The sequence below is a fragment of the Arachis stenosperma genome, chromosome 4, assembly GCF_014773155.1.
Source record: "Arachis stenosperma cultivar V10309 chromosome 4, arast.V10309.gnm1.PFL2, whole genome shotgun sequence".
NCBI classification, from domain to species: domain Eukaryota; kingdom Viridiplantae; phylum Streptophyta; class Magnoliopsida; order Fabales; family Fabaceae; genus Arachis; species Arachis stenosperma.
Window position 1 is genome coordinate 104255893 of NC_080380.1, and position 15753 is coordinate 104271645.

Here is a 15753-nt window from a genome sequence, read left to right on the forward strand (position 1 = left end):
ATTCTTGAACATAGCTATTTATTGAGTCTTGGCTGTGGCCCAAAGCACTCTGTCTTCCAGTATTACCACCGGATACATACATGCCACAGACACATGATTGGGTGAACCTTTTCAGATTGTGACTCAGCTTTGCTAAAGTCCCCAATTAGAGGTGTCCAGGGTTCTTAAGCACACTCTTATTTGCCTTGGATCACAACTTTTTTCTTTTCTTTTTCTTTCTTTTCTTTCTTTTTTTTTTCGATTTTTTTTTTTTTCGGTTTTTTTTTTTTTTTTTTTTTTTTTTTTTTTTTTTTTGAATAGCTTTTTCTTGCTTCAAGAATCATTTTATTGATTTTTCAGATCCTCAGTAACATGTCTCCTTTTTCATCATTCTTTCAAGAGCCAACATTCATGAACCACAAATTCAAGATACATATGCACTGTTTACACATACATTCAGAGAACAAAAATATTGCCACCACATCAAAATAATTAAACTATTATAAAATTCAAAATTCATGCAATTCTTCCTTTTTCAATTAAGCACATTTTTATTCAAGAAAGGTGATGGATTCATAGGACATTCATAACTTTAAGGCATAGACACTAAGACACTAATGATCATAAGACACAAGCATGGATAACATAAAGCACTAAAAATTTCGAAAACAAGGGAATAAAGAACAAGGAAATCAAGGAATGGGTCCACCTTAGTGATGGCGGCTCTTCCTTGCTTTTGAAGGTCCTATGGAGTGCTTGAGCTCCTCAATGTCTCTTCCTTGTCTTTGTTGCTCCTCCTCATGATTCTTTGATCTTCTCTAATTTCATGGAGGAGAATGGAGTGTTCTTGATGCTCCACCCTTAGTTGTCCCATGTTGGAACTAATTCTCCTAGGGAGGTGTTTAGTTGCTCCCAATAGTTTTGTGGAGGAAAGTTCATCCCTTGAGGAATCTCAGGGATTTCTTGATGAGAGGGGTCTCTTGTGTATTCCATCCTTTCTTGGTGATGGGCTTGTCCTCATCAATGGGGATATCTCCTTCTATGTCAACTCCAACTCATTAACTTCTATTTCTTCTCCAATCATGATGCTATGGATCATGATGGCCCGGTCTATGGTAACTTCGGACCGGTTGCTAGTGGGAATGATTGAGCGTTGTATGAACTCTAACCATCCTCTAGCCACGGGCTTGAGGTCATGCCTTCTCAATTGGACCGGCTTTCCTCTTGAATCTTGCTTCCATTGTGCGCCCTCTTCACATATGACTGTGAGGACTTGGTCCAACCTTTGATCAAAGTTGACCCTTCTAGTGAAAGGATGCTCATCTCCTTGCATCATAGGCAAGTTGAACGCCACCCTCACACTCTCCGGACTAAAATCCAAGTATTTCCCCCGAACCATAGTAAGATAATTCTTTGGATTCGGGTTCACACTTTGGTCATGGTTCTTTGTGATCCATGCATTGGCATAGAACTCTTGAACCATCAAGATTCCGACTTGTTGAATGGGGTTGGTAAGTACTTCCCAACCTCTTCTTTGGATCTCATGGCGGATCTCCGGATATTCACCCTTTTTGAGTAAAAAGGGGACTTCGGGGATCACCTTCTTCAAGGCCACAACTTCATAGAAGTGGTCTTGATGCACCCTTGAGAGGAATCTATCCATCTCCCATGACTCGGAGGTGGAAGCTTTTGCTTTCCCTTTCCTCTTTTTAGAGGTTTCTCCGGCCTTTGGTGCCATAATGGTTATGGAAAAACGAAAAAGCAACGCTTTTACCACACCAAACTTAAAATGTTTGCTCGTCCTCGAGCAAAAGAAGAAAGAAAGGAGTAGAAGAAGAAGAAATGAGGAAGAGGGGGAGGGTAGTGTGTTCGGCCAAAGGGGGAAGAAGTGGTCTTTAGGTTGTGTGAAAATGAAGGGTTGAAGAAGGGTATTTAAAGGAGAGGGGGGGTAAAGGTTCGGCCATTTGAGGGTGGGTTTGGGAGGGAAAGTGGTTTGAATTTGAAGGGTGAGGTTGGTGGGGTTTTATGAAGGATGGATGTGAGTGGTGAAGAGAAAGATGGGATTTGATAGGTGAAGGGTTTTGGGGAAGAGGTGTTGAGGTGATTGGTGAATGGGGGAAGAAGAGAGAGAGTGATGGTAGGGTCCTGTGGGGTCCACAGATCCTGTAGTGTCAAGGAAAAGTCATCCTTGCACCAAATGGCATCAAAATCCACGTTTTGACCCATTTCTGGCGTTAAACGCCGGGCTGGTGCCCATTCCTGGCGTTTAACGCCAGTTATTGCCCTTTACTGGTGTTTAACGCCAGTCTGGTGCCCTTTTCTGGCGTTAAACGCCCAGAAAGGTGCCAGACTGGGCGTTAAACGCCCAACTGCTAGGCTGACTGGCGTTTGAACGCCAGCAGCATCTTCCTCCAGGGTGTGCTGTTTTTCTTCCTGTTTTCATTTTGTTTTTGCTTTTTTCATTGTTTTTGTGACTTCTTATGATCATCAACCTACAAAAAAGATAAAATAACAAAAAAAATAATTAATTATAAAACATTGGGTTGCCTCCCAACAAGCGCTTCTTTAGTGTCATTAGCTTGACAGAGGACTCCCATGGAGCCTCAGAAACACTCAGAACCGTGTTGAAACCTCCCAACACCAAACTTAGAGTTTGAATGTGGGGTTTCAACACCAAACTTAGAGTTTGGTTGTGGCCTCCCAACACCAAACTTAGAGTTTGACTGTGGGGGCTCTGTTTGGCTCTGTTTTGAGAGAAGCTCTTCATGCTTCCTCTCCATGATGATAGAGGGATATCCTTGGGCCTTAAACACCATGGATTCTTCATTCACTTGAATGATCAACTCTCCTCTATCAACATCAATCACAGCCTTTGCTGTGGCTAGGAATGGTCTGCCAAGGATGATGGATTCATCCATGCACTTCCCAGTCTCTAGGACTATGAAATCAGTAGGAATGTAATGGTCTTCAATCTTCACCAAAACATTCTCTATAAGTCCATGAGCTTGTTTTCTTGAATTGTCTGCCATCTCTAATGAGATTCTTGCAGCTTGCACCTCAAGGATCCCTAATTTCTCCATTACAGAGAGGGGCATGAGGTTTACACTTGACCCTAAGTCACACAAGGCCTTCTTGAAGGTCATGGTGCCTATGGTACAAGGTATAGAAAACTTCCCAGGATCCTGCCTCTTTTGAGGTAGTTTCTGCCTAGACAAGTCATCCAGTTCTTTGGTGAGCAAGGGAGGTTCATCCTCCCAAGTCTCATTTCCAAATAACTTGTCATTTAGTTTCATGATTGCTCCAAGGTATTTAGCAACTTGCTCTTCAGTAACATACTCATCCTCTTCAGAGGAAGAATACTCATCAGAGCTCATGAATGGCAGAAGTAAGTCCAATGGAATCTCTATGGTCTCATTTTGAGCCTCAGATTCCCATGGTTCCTCATTGGGGAACTCACTGGAGGCCAGTGCACGCCCATTGAGGTCTTCCTCAGTGGCGTTCACTGCCTCTCCTTCCTCCCAGAATTCGGCCATGTCTATGGCTTTGCACTCTCCTTTTGGATTTTCTTCAGTGTTACTTGGGAGAGTGCTTGGAGGAAGTTCAGTAATTTTCTTGCTCAGCTGACCCACTTGTCCTTCCAAATTCCTAATGGAAGATCTAGTTTCAGTCATGAAACTTTGAGTGGTTTTGATCAGATCAGAGACCATGGTTGCTAAGTCAGAATTATTCTGCTTAGAGCTCTCTGTCTGTTGCTGAGAAGATGATGGAAAAGGCTTGCCATTGCTAAACCTGTTTCTTCCACCATTATTGTTATTGAAACCTTGTTGAGGTCTCTCTGATTCTTCCATGAGAGATTTGGGTGATTTCTCCATGAAGAATTATAGGTGTTTCCATAGGGTTCTCCTAGGTAATTCACCTCTTCCATGGAAGGGTTCTCAGGATCATAAGCTTCTTCCTTAGATGAAGCATCCTTAGTACTGTTTGGTGCATTTTGCATTCCAGACAGACTTTGAGAAATCAAATTGACTTGTTGAGTCAATATCTTATTCTGAGCCAGTATGGCATTCAGAGCATCAATCTCAAGAACTCCTTTCTTCTGACTAGTCCCATTGTTCACAGGATTTCTTTCAGAAGTGTACATGAATTGGTTATTTGCAACCATTTCAATCAGTTCTTGAGCTTCAGTAGGCGTCTTCTTCAGATGAAGAGATCCTCCTGCAGAGCTATCCAAGGACATCTTAGATAGTTCAGAGAGACCATCATAGAAAATACCTATGCTGCTCCATTCAGAAAGCATGTCAGAAGGACATTTTCTGATTAATTGTTTGTATCTTTCCCAAGCTTCATAGAGGGATTCTCCATCCTTTTGTCTAAAGGTTTGGACTTCCACTCTAAGCTTACTCCATCTTTGTGGTGGAAAGAATTTTGCCAAGAAGGCATTGACTAGCTTTTCCCAAGAGTCCAGGCTTTCTTTAGGTTGAGAATCCAACCATATTCTAGCCCTGTCTCTTACAGCAAAAGGGAATAGCATCAGTCTATAGACTTCAGGGTTAACCCCATTAGTCTTGACTGTGTCACAGATTTGCAAGAATTCAGCTAAAAACTGATGAGGATCTTCCATTGGAAGTCCATGGAACTTGCAATTCTGTTGCATTAGAGAAACTAATTGAGGCTTAAGCTCAAAGTTGTTTGCTCCAATGGCAGGGATAGAGATGCTTCTCCCATAAAAATCAGGAGTAGGTGCAGTAAAGTCACCCAGCACCTTCCTTGCATTGTTTGCATTGTTGTTGTTTTCTGCTGCCATGTTTTCTTCCTTGAAGAATTCGGTCAGGTCCTCTAAAGAGAGTTGTGCTTTGGCTTCTCTTAGCTTTCTCTTCAAAGTCCTTTCGGGTTCAGGATCAGCTTCAACAAGAATGCCTTTGTCCTTGCTCCTGCTCATATGAAAGAGAAGGGAACAAGAAAATGTGGAATCCTCTATGTCACAGTATAGAGATTCCTTTAAGTGTCAGAGGACAAGAGAAATAGAAAGAAGAAGGAGAAGATAAATTCGAACTTTAGTTAGATAAGGTTCGAATTGTGCATTGAGAAGGAGTGGCACTCCATAAATAGAAGGATGTGAGAAGGAGGGAAGAAGATTTTCGAAATTAATTAAAATACTTTGAAAACATTTTGAAAAACATCAATTGATTTTCGAAAATCAAAGTGGAAAAGAAACCAAGTGATTTTGAAAAAGATTTTGAAATTAGAAATTAAAAAGATTTGATTGAAAACTGTTTTGAAAAAGATGTGGTTAAAAAGATTTAATGAAAAGTTATGAGTTTAAAAAAAATGTGATTGAGAAGATATGATTTGAAAATTTTTAAAAGATATGATTTGAAAACCATTTGAAAAGATATGATTTTAAAAATGAATGACTTGCCTAACAAGAAAAGATATGATTTGAAACATTCAAACCTTTCTCAACAGAAAAGGTAACAATCTTGTGATGTTCAATCAAATCATTAATTGTTAGTAAGTATCTTTTAAAAAGGAAAGAAATTGATTTTGAAAACATTTGATTGAAAAGATTTGATTTGAAAAAGATTTGATTTTGAAAAATTTGAAAAAAATTGATTTTGAAAACAAAATCTTCCCCCTGCACCATCCTGGCGTTAAACGCCCAGAATGGTATACATTCTGGCGTTTAACGCCCAAAATGCACCCTTTTTGGGCGTTAAACGCCCAACCAGGTACCCTGGCTGGCGTTTAAACGCCAGTCTGCCTTCTTCACTGGGCATTTTTGAATGCTCAGCTTTTTCTGTATAATTCCTCTGCAGCATGTTTTGAATCTTCAATTCTTTGTATCATTGACTTGAAAGGACACAAATTAAAAATATTTTTGGATTTTTTTGATAATCAAAATGCAAAAGGAATCAATTAACAATGCATGCAAGACACCAAACTTAGCAGTTTGTGTACTACTGACACTAACAACATGAAAATGCATATGAGACACACAAAATACTTCAAGTCAATAGAATTCAAAGATCAAAACAAAGAAATATATGCATGGATTCGAAAAATATAACAAAAACATGCATTTGACACTAAACTTAAGATGAGACTCTAGACTCAAACAAGAAATATTTTTGGGATTTTATGGTTTTGCAAATTTTTTTGTATTTTTCGAAAATTAAGTGAAAAAAAAGTATCAAAATTCTTAATGAGAATTCCAGGAATCAGTGCAATGCTAGTCTAAGGCTCCGGTCCAGGAATTAGACATGGCTTCACAGCCAGCCAAGCTTTCAAAGAAAGCTTCGGTCCAAAACACTAGACATGACCAAGGTCAGCCAAGCCTTAGCAAATCACTGCTCCAACAGCAAGATTGATACGAAATCAACAAGCTCTTGTGGTGATAAGTTGAAACCTCGGTCCAATCAGATTAGACATGGCTTCTCAGCCAGCCAGATTTCAACAATCATCATGAAACTCTAGAATTCACCTTCAAGAATTTCGAAAAAAATACCTAATCTAAGCAACAAGATGAACCGTCAGTTGTCCAGCCTAAACATCCCGGGCAATAACACCAAAAATTTGATGTTGTTGCCGGATCTTGGCTCTGATGTTACCAAAAGCTTGCTCAAAACATGAACAATCCCCGGCAACGGCGCCAAAAACTTGGTCGGCGAAATTGTGAACTATACTTTTTCACAACTCTCATAATCCCTGGTAATGGCTCCAAAACTTGGTGCGCTTAATACCATGGCATTACACAACTTCGCACAACTAACCAGCAAGTGCACTGGGTCGTCCAAGTATAAAACCTTACGTGAGTAAGGTCGATCCACGGAGATTGTTAGTATTGAAGCAAGCTATGGTCATCTTGTAAATCTTAGTCAGGCAAACTCAGATATATATGGTGATGAACGAAAATAACATAGAAGATAAAGATAGTGATACTTATGTATATCATTGGTGTATGAGCTTCAGACAAGTGTATGAAGATGCCTTCCCTTCCGTCTCTCTGCTTTCCTACAGCCTTCATCCAATCCTTTCTTACTCTTTCCATGGCAAGCTCGTATAGGGTCTCACTGTTGTCAGCAGCTACCTCCCATCCTCTCAGTGAAAGCGATTGCATATGTCCTGTCACGGCATAGCGGAATTCATCTGCGGTTCTCAATCAGGCGCGGAATAGAATCCAGTGATTCTTTTGCGTTATCGCTAACGCCCCCGCCCTCAGGGTTTGAAGCACGTCACAGTCATTCAGTCATTGAATCCTACTCAGAACACCACAGACAAGGTTAGACCTTCCGGATTCTCTTGAATGCTGCCATCAGGTCCTGCCTATACCACGAAGACTCCGAAGAATCCAAGAGATATTCACTAAGCCTCGAATGCTTGTAGAACAAGAATGGTTGTCAATCACCTTGTTCATAGGTGAGAGTGGTGATGGGCGTCAATCATCACCATCATCATGTTGAAGAACAAGTGATATCTTGGTAAAAGAACAAGCGGAATTGAATGGAAGAACAATAGTAATTGCATTAATACTCGAGGTACAGCAGAGCTCCACACCCTTAATCTATGGTGTGTAGAAACTCCACCGTTGAAAATACATAAGAACAGGGTCTAGGCATGGCCGAATGGCCAGCCTCCCAGAGGTCTAAGATAGCATAAAACAAAGATAGCTACCAAAGTCTCGATAGCTACCAAAGTCCCGATACCAATACAATAGTAAAAGGTCCTACTTATAGATAACTAGTAGCCTAGGTGTACAAAGATGAGTAAATGACATAAAAATCCACTTCCGGGCCCACTTGGTGTGTGCTTGGGCTGAGCAATCAAGGAAATTCGTGTAGAGAAACTTTTCTGGAGTTAACGCCAGCTCCCATGCCAGTTTGGGCGTTTAACTCCAACTTTTATTCCTGTTCCGGCGTTTAACGCTGGAATTCCTGAGGCCGGATTGCTTTGCGGGTTTGGGCCATCAAATCTTGGACAAAGTATGGACTATTATATATTGCTGGAAAGCCCTGGATGTCTACTTTCCAACGCCGTTGCGAGCGCGCCAATTGGGCTTCTGTAGCTCCAGAAAATCCACTTCGAGTGCAGGGAGGTCAGAATCCAACAGCATCTGCAGTCCTTTTTGGTCTCTGAATCAGATTTTTGCTCAGGTCCCTCAATTTCAGCCAGAAAATACCTGAAATCACAGAAAAACACACAAACTCCTAGTAAAGTCCAGAAAAGTGAATTTTAAATAAAAACTAATAAAAATGTACTAAAATCTAACTAAAAGATATCAAAAACATACTAAAAACAATGCCAAAAAGTATACAAATTATCCGCTCATCAGAAAGCAGAGAGACGGAAGGGAAGGCATCTTCATACGCTTGTCTGAAGCTCTTACACCAATGATATACATAAGTATCTCTATCTTTATCTTTTATGTATTTTCGTTTATCACTATACCCATTTGAGTCTGCCAGACTGAGATTTACAAGATGACCATAGCTTGCTTCATACCACCAATCTCCGTGGGATCGACCCTTACTCGAGTAAGGTTTATTACTTGGACGACCCAGTGCACTTGCTGGTTAGTTGTGCGAAGTTGTGTTTATGCCATGGTATTGAGCACCAAGTCTTTGGAGCCATTACTAGGGATTGTTTATGTTTTGAAAAGTATTGATCACAATATCGTGCACCAAGTTTTTGGCGCCGTTGCCGGGGATTGTTCTTGTGTATGGACAACTGACGGTTCATCTTGTTGCTTAGATTAGGCATTTATTTTTTTTCGAAATTCTTGCAGATGAATTCTAGAGTTTCATGATGATTTGCTGAAATCTGGCTGGCTATAAAGCCATGTCTAATTTCATTGGACCGAGGTTTCAACTTATCATCACAAGAGCTTGTGATCTTGCTTTTGGAGCAGTGATCTGCTAAGGCTTGGCTGGCCTTTGGCCATGTCTAGTGTTTTGGACCGAAGCTTTCTTTGAAAGTTTGGCTGGCTGTGAAGCCATGTCTAATTCCTGGACCGGAGTCTTAGACTAGCATTGCACTGATTCCTGGAATTCTCATTAAGAATTTTGATATCTTTTTCCATTTAATTTTCGAAAAAGCACAAAAAAATTAGAAAATCATAAAAACCCAAAAATATTTGATATTTCTTGCTTGAGTCTAGTGTCTCATCTTAAGTTTGGTGTCAATTGCATGCATTCATTCATGTGTCTTAAGGATCTTCAAGTAATTCTTGATGATTTCTTACTCTGATCTTTGAATTCTTTTGACTTGAGTGTTTATGTGTCCCATATAGTGTCAGTAGTATACAAACTGCTAAGTTGGTGTCTTGCATGCATTGTTATTGATTCTTGTTGCATTTTGATTATTAAAAATCCAAAAATATTTTAATTTGTGTCTTTTCAAGTCAATGATACAAAGAATTGAAGGTTCAGAACATACTGCAGAGGAATTATACAGAAAAAGCTGGGCATTCAAAAATGCCCAGTGAAGAAGGCAGACTGGCGTTTAAACGCCAGCCAGGGTACCTGGTTGGGCGTTTAACGCCCAAAAAGGGTGCATTTTGGGCGTTAAACGCCAGAATGGATACCATTCTGGGCGTTTAACGCCAGGATGGTGCTAGGGGGAAGATTTTGTTTTCAAAATCAATTTTTTTCAAGTTTTCAAAGTTTTTCAAAATAAAATCTTTTTCAAATCATATCTTTTCAATCAAATGTTTTCAAAATCAATTTCTTTCCTTTTTCAAAGATACTTACTAACAATTAATGATTTGATTGAAACATCACAAGATTGTTACCTTTTCTGTTGAGAAAGGTTTAAATGTTTCAAATCATATCTTTTCTTGTTAGGCAAGTCATTAATTTTTAAAATCAAATCTTTTTAAAATTGTTTTCAAATCATATCTTTTTTTTAAAAAAAAAAATTGTTTTCAAATCATATCTTTTTAAAATTGTTTTCAAATCATATCTTCTCAATCACATCTTTTTCAAAATAAGTTTTCAATCAAATCCTTTTAACTTCTAATTTCAAAATCTTTTTCAAAAATCACTTGATTTCTTTTTCACTTTGAATTTTCGAAAATTATCAATCAAATTTTCAAAATGTTTTCAAAATCTTTTTAATTGAATTTTCGAAAATTCTCTTCCCTCCTTCTCACATCCTTCTATTTATGGAGTACCACTCCTTCTCAATGCACAATTCGAACCTTATCTAAGTAAAGTTCGAATTCTTCTTCTCCTTCTTCTTTCTATTTCTCTTTTCCTCTGACACCTCAAGGAATCTCTATACTGTGACATAGAGGATTCCACATTTTCTTGTTCTCTTCTCTTTCATATGAGCAGGAGCAGAGACAAAGGCATTCTTGTTGAAGCTGACCCTGAACCCGAAAGGACCTTGAAGAGAAAGCTAAGAGAAGCCAAAGCACAACTCTCTTTAGAGGACCTGACCGAATTCTTCAAAGAAGAAGAAGACATGGCAGCCGAAAACAACAATAATGCAAACAATGCAAGGAAGGTGCTGGGTGACTTTACTGCACCTACTCCTGATTTTTATGGGAGAAGCATCTCTATCCCTGCCATTGGAGCAAACAACTTTGAGCTTAAGCCTCAATTAGTTTCTCTAATGCAACAGAATTGCAAGTTCCATGGACTTCCAATGGAAGATCCTCATCAGTTCTTAGCTGAATTCTTGCAAATCTGTGACACAGTCAAGACCAATGGGGTTGACCCTGAGGTCTACAGACTGATGCTATTCCCTTTTGCTGTAAGAGACAGAGCTAGAATATGGTTGGATTCACAACCTAAAGAAAGCCTGGATTCTTGGGAAAAGCTAGTCAATGCCTTCTTGGCAAAGTTCTTTCCACCACAAAGATGGAGTAAGCTTAGAGTGGAAGTCCAAACCTTCAGACAGAAGGATGGAGAATCCCTCTATGAAGCTTGGGAAAGATACAACAATTGATCAGAAGATGTCCTTCTGACATGCTTTCTGAATGGAGCATCATAGGTATTTTCTATGATGGTCTCTCTGAACTATCCAAGATGTCCTTGGATAACTCTGCTGGAGGATTGATGAGCGGATAATTTGTACGCTTTTTGGCATTGTTTTTAGTATGTTTTTAGTAGTTTTAGTTGAGTTCTTAGTATATTTTTATTAGTTTTTAGTTAAAATTCACTTTTCTGGACTTTACTATGAGTTTGTGTATTTTTCTGTGATTTCAGGTATTTTCTGGCTGAAATTGAGGGACCTGAGCAAAAATCTGATTCAGAGACTGAAAAGGACTGCAGATGCTGTTGGATTCTGACCTCCCTGCACTCGAAGTGGATTTTCTGGAGCTACAGAAGCCCAATTGGCGCGCTCTCAACGGCGTTGGAAAGTAGACATCCTGGGCTTTCCAGCAATATATGATAGTCTATACTTTGCCCAAGATTTGATGGCCCAAACCGGCGTTCAAAGTCACCTACAGAAATTCCAGCGTTAAACGCTGGAACTGGCACCTAATTGGGAGTTAAACGCCCAAACTGGCATAAAAGCTGGCGTTTAACTCCAAGAGAAGTCTCTACACGAAAATGCTTCATTGCTCAGCCCAAGCACACACCAAGTGGGCCCGAAAGTGGATTTTTATGTCATTTACTCATCTCTGTACACCCTAGGCTACTAGTTTTCTATATATAGGACCTTTTTATTGTATTTATCATCTTCGGATCGATAGAGAGTCTTTTGATCATGTTTTGACAATTGAACTCACTTTGGGAGGCTGGCCATTCGGCCATGCCTAGACCTTGTTCTTATGTATTTTCAACGGTGGAGTTTCTACACACCATAGATTAAGGTGTGGAGCTCTGCTGTACCTCGAGTATTAATGCAATTACTATTGTTCTTCTATTCAATTCCGCTTGTTCTTTGTCCAAGATATCACTTGTTCTTCAATCTGATGAAGGTGATGATTGACACTCATCATCATTCTCACCTATGAACAAGGTGACTGACAACCATTCTTGTTCTACAAGCATCTGAGGCTTAGTGAATATCTCTTGGATTTCTGATTGCATGATGCATGGTTGATCGCCTGACAACCGAGTGCTCGCCTGACAAACGAGCCAGCCATTCCGTGAGATCAGAGTCTTCGTGGTATAGGCAAGAACTGATGGCGGCATTCAAGAGAATCCGGAAGGTCTAACCTTGTCTGTGGTATTCTGAGTAGGATTCAATGATTGAATGACTGTGACGTGCTTCAAACTTTAACCTGCTGGGCGTTAGTGACAGACGCAAAAGAGGGATTCTATTCCAGTAGGAGCGGGAACCAAACCGGTGATTGGCCGTACTGTGACAGAGTGCGTGAGCATTAGCTTTCACTGCGAGGATGGGAGGTAGCCATTGACAACGGTGAAACCCTACACGAGCTTGCCATGGAAAGGAGTAAGAAGGATTGGATGAAGACTGTAGGAAAGCAGAGAGACGGAAGGGAAGGCATCTTCATACGCTTGTCTGAAGCTCTTACACCAATGATATACATAAGTATCTCTATCTTTATCTTTTATGTTATTTTCGTTTATCACTATACCCATCCGAGTTTGCCTGACTGAGATTCACAAGGTGACCATAGCTTGCTTCATACCACCAATCTCCGTGGGATCGACCCTTACTCGCGTAAGGTTTATTACTTGGACGACCCAGTGCACTTGCTGGTTAGTTGTGCGAAGTTGTGTTTATGCCATGGTATTGAGCACCAAGTCTTTGGAGCCATTACTAGGGATTGTTCTGTGTTTTGAAAAGTATTGATCACAATTTCGTGCACCAAGTTTTTGGCGCCGTTGCCGGGGGATTGTTCTTGTGTATGGACAACTGACGGTTCATCTTGTTGCTTAGATTAGGCATTTTATTTTTTTTCGAAATTCTTGAAGATGAATTCTAGAGTTTCATGATGATTTGCTGAAATCTGGCTGGCTGTAAAGCCATGTCTAATTTCATTGGACCGAGGTTTCAACTTGTCATCACAAGAGCTTGTTGATCTTGCTTTTGGAGCAGTGATCTGCTAAGGCTTGGCTGGCCTTTGGCCATTTCTAGTGTTTTGGACCGAAGCTTTCTCTGAAAGCTTGGCTGGCTGTGAAGCCATGTCTAATTCCTGGACCGGAGTCTTAGACTAGCATTGCACTGATTCCTGGAATTCTCATTAAGAATTTTGATATCTTTTTCCACTTAATTTTCGAAAAAGCACAAAAAAATTAGAAAATCATAAAAACCCAAAAATATTTGATGTTTCTTGCTTGAGTCTAGTGTCTCATCTTAAGTTTGGTGTCAATTGCATGCATTCATTCATGTGTCTTAAGGATCTTCAAGTAATTCTTGATGATTTCTTACTCTGATCTTTGAATTCTTTTGACTTGAGTGTTTATGTGTCCCATATAGTGTCAGTAGTATACAAACTGCTAAGTTTGGTGTCTTGCATGCATTTTTATTTGATTCTTGTTGCATTTTGATTATTAAAAATCCAAAAATATTTTTAATTTGTGTCTTTTCAAGTCAATGATACAAAGAATTGAAGGTTCAGAACATACTGCAGAGGAATTATACAGAAAAAGCTGGGCATTCAAAAATGCCCAGTGAAGAAGGCAGACTGGCGTTTAAACGCCAGCCAGGGTACCTGGTTGGGCGTTTAACGCCCAAAAAGGGTGCATTTTGGGCGTTAAACGCCAGAATGGATACCATTCTGGGCGTTTAACGCCAGGATGGTGCTAGGGGGAAGATTTTGTTTTCAAAATCAATTTTTTTCAAGTTTTCAAAGTTTTTCAAAATCAAATCTTTTTCAAATCATATCTTTTCAATCAAATGTTTTCAAAATCAATTTCTTTCCTTTTTCAAAGATACGTACTAACAATTAATGATTTGATTGAACATCTCAAATTTGTTGCCTTTTCTGTTGAGAAAGGTTTAAATGTTTGAATCATATCTTTTCTTGTTAGGCAAGTCATTAACTTTCAAAATCAAATCTTTTTAAAATGTTTTTCAAATCATATCTTTTTTTTTTAAAAAAAAAATTTGTTTTCAAATCATATCTTTTTAAAATTGTTTTCAAATCATATCTTCTCAATCACATCTTTTTCAAAATAAGTTTTCAATCAAATCCTTTTAACTTCTAATTTCAAAATCTTTTTCAAAAATCACTTGATTTCTTTTTCACTTTGAATTTTCGAAAATTATCAATCAAATTTTTAAAATGTTTTCAAAATCTTTTTAATTGAATTTTCGAAAATTCTCTTCCCTCCTTCTCACATCCTTCTATTTATGGAGTACCACTCCTTCTCAATGCACAATTCGAACCTTATCTAAGTAAAGTTCGAATTCTTCTTCTCCTTCTTCTTTCTATTTCTCTTTTCCTCTGACACCTCAAGGAATCTCTATACTGTGACATAGAGGATTCCACATTTTCTTGTTCTCTTCTCTTTCATATGAGCAGGAGCAGAGACAAAGGCATTCTTGTTGAAGCTGACCCTGAACCCGAAAGGACCTTGAAGAAAAAGCTAAGAGAAGCCAAAGCACAACTCTCTTTAGAGGACCTGACCGAATTCTTCAAAGAAGAAGAACTCATGGCAGCCGAAAATAACAACAATGCCAACAATGCAAGGAAGGTGCTGGGTGACTTCACTGCACCTACTCCTGATTTTTATGGGAGAAGCATCTCTATCCCTGCCATTGGAGCAAACAACTTTGAGCTTAAGCCTCAATTAGTTTCTCTAATGCAACAGAATTGCAAGTTCCATGGACTTCCAATGGAAGATCCTCATCAGTTCTTAGCTGAATTCTTGCAAATCTGTGACACAGTCAAGACTAATGGGGTTGACCCTGAGGTCTATAGACTGATGCTATTCCCTTTTGCTGTAAGAGACAGAGCTAGAATATGGTTGGACTCTCAACCTAAAGAAAGCCTGGACTCTTGGGAAAAGCTAGTCAATGCCTTCTTGGCAAAGTTCTTTCCACCACAAAGATGGAGTAAGCTTAGAGTGGAAGTCCAAACCTTCAGACAGAAGGATGGAGAATCCCTCTATGAAGCTTGGGAAAGATACAAACAATTGATCAGAAGATGTCCTTCTGACATGCTTTCTGAATGGAGCATCATAGGTATTTTCTATGATGGTCTCTCTGAACTATCCAAGATGTCCTTGGATAGCTCTGCTGGAGGATCTCTTCATCTGAAGAAGACGCCTACAGAGGCTCAAGAGCTCATTGAAATGGTTGCAAATAACCAATTCATGTACACTTCTGAAAGGAATCCTGTGAACAATGGGACTAGTCAGAAGAAAGGAGTTCTTGAGATTGACACTCTGAACGCCATTTTGGCTCAGAATAAAATATTGACTCAACAAGTCAATTTGATTTCTCAAAGTCTGTCTGGAATGCAAAATGCACCAAGCAGCACTAAGGAGGCTTCATCTGAGGAAGAAGCTTATGATCCTGAGAACCCTTCAATGGAAGAGGTGAATTACCTAGGAGAACCCTATGGTAACACCTATAATTCTTCATGGAGAAATCACCTAAATCTCTCATGGAAGAATCAAGAGAGACCTCAACAAGGTTTCAATAATAATGGTGGAAGAAACAGGTTTAACAATGGCAAACCTTTTCCATCATCTTCTCAGCAACAGACAGAGAATCCTAAGCAGAACCCCTCTGACTTAGCAACCATGGTCTCTGATCTAATTAAAACCACTCAAAGTTTCATGATTGAAACAAGGTCCTCCATTAGGAATTTGGAAGGATAAGTGGGATAGCTGAGCAAGAAAGTTACTG

The 15753-nt window shown here is 39.4% G+C and overlaps 2 non-coding genes across 2 annotated transcripts; one reads left to right on the top strand and one right to left on the bottom strand.

Annotated features, from left to right (window-relative positions):
- Positions 1-4270: 4270 nt before the first annotated feature.
- Positions 4271-4378, top strand: LOC130978626 (small nucleolar RNA R71). Its single transcript, XR_009086248.1, has one exon. It is a non-coding gene; the product is annotated as a small nucleolar RNA R71 (small nucleolar RNA).
- Positions 4379-14957: 10579 nt separating this feature from the next.
- Positions 14958-15065, bottom strand: LOC130977388 (small nucleolar RNA R71). The gene has a single exon (XR_009085080.1). It is a non-coding gene; the product is annotated as a small nucleolar RNA R71 (small nucleolar RNA).
- Positions 15066-15753: the final 688 nt, after the last annotated feature.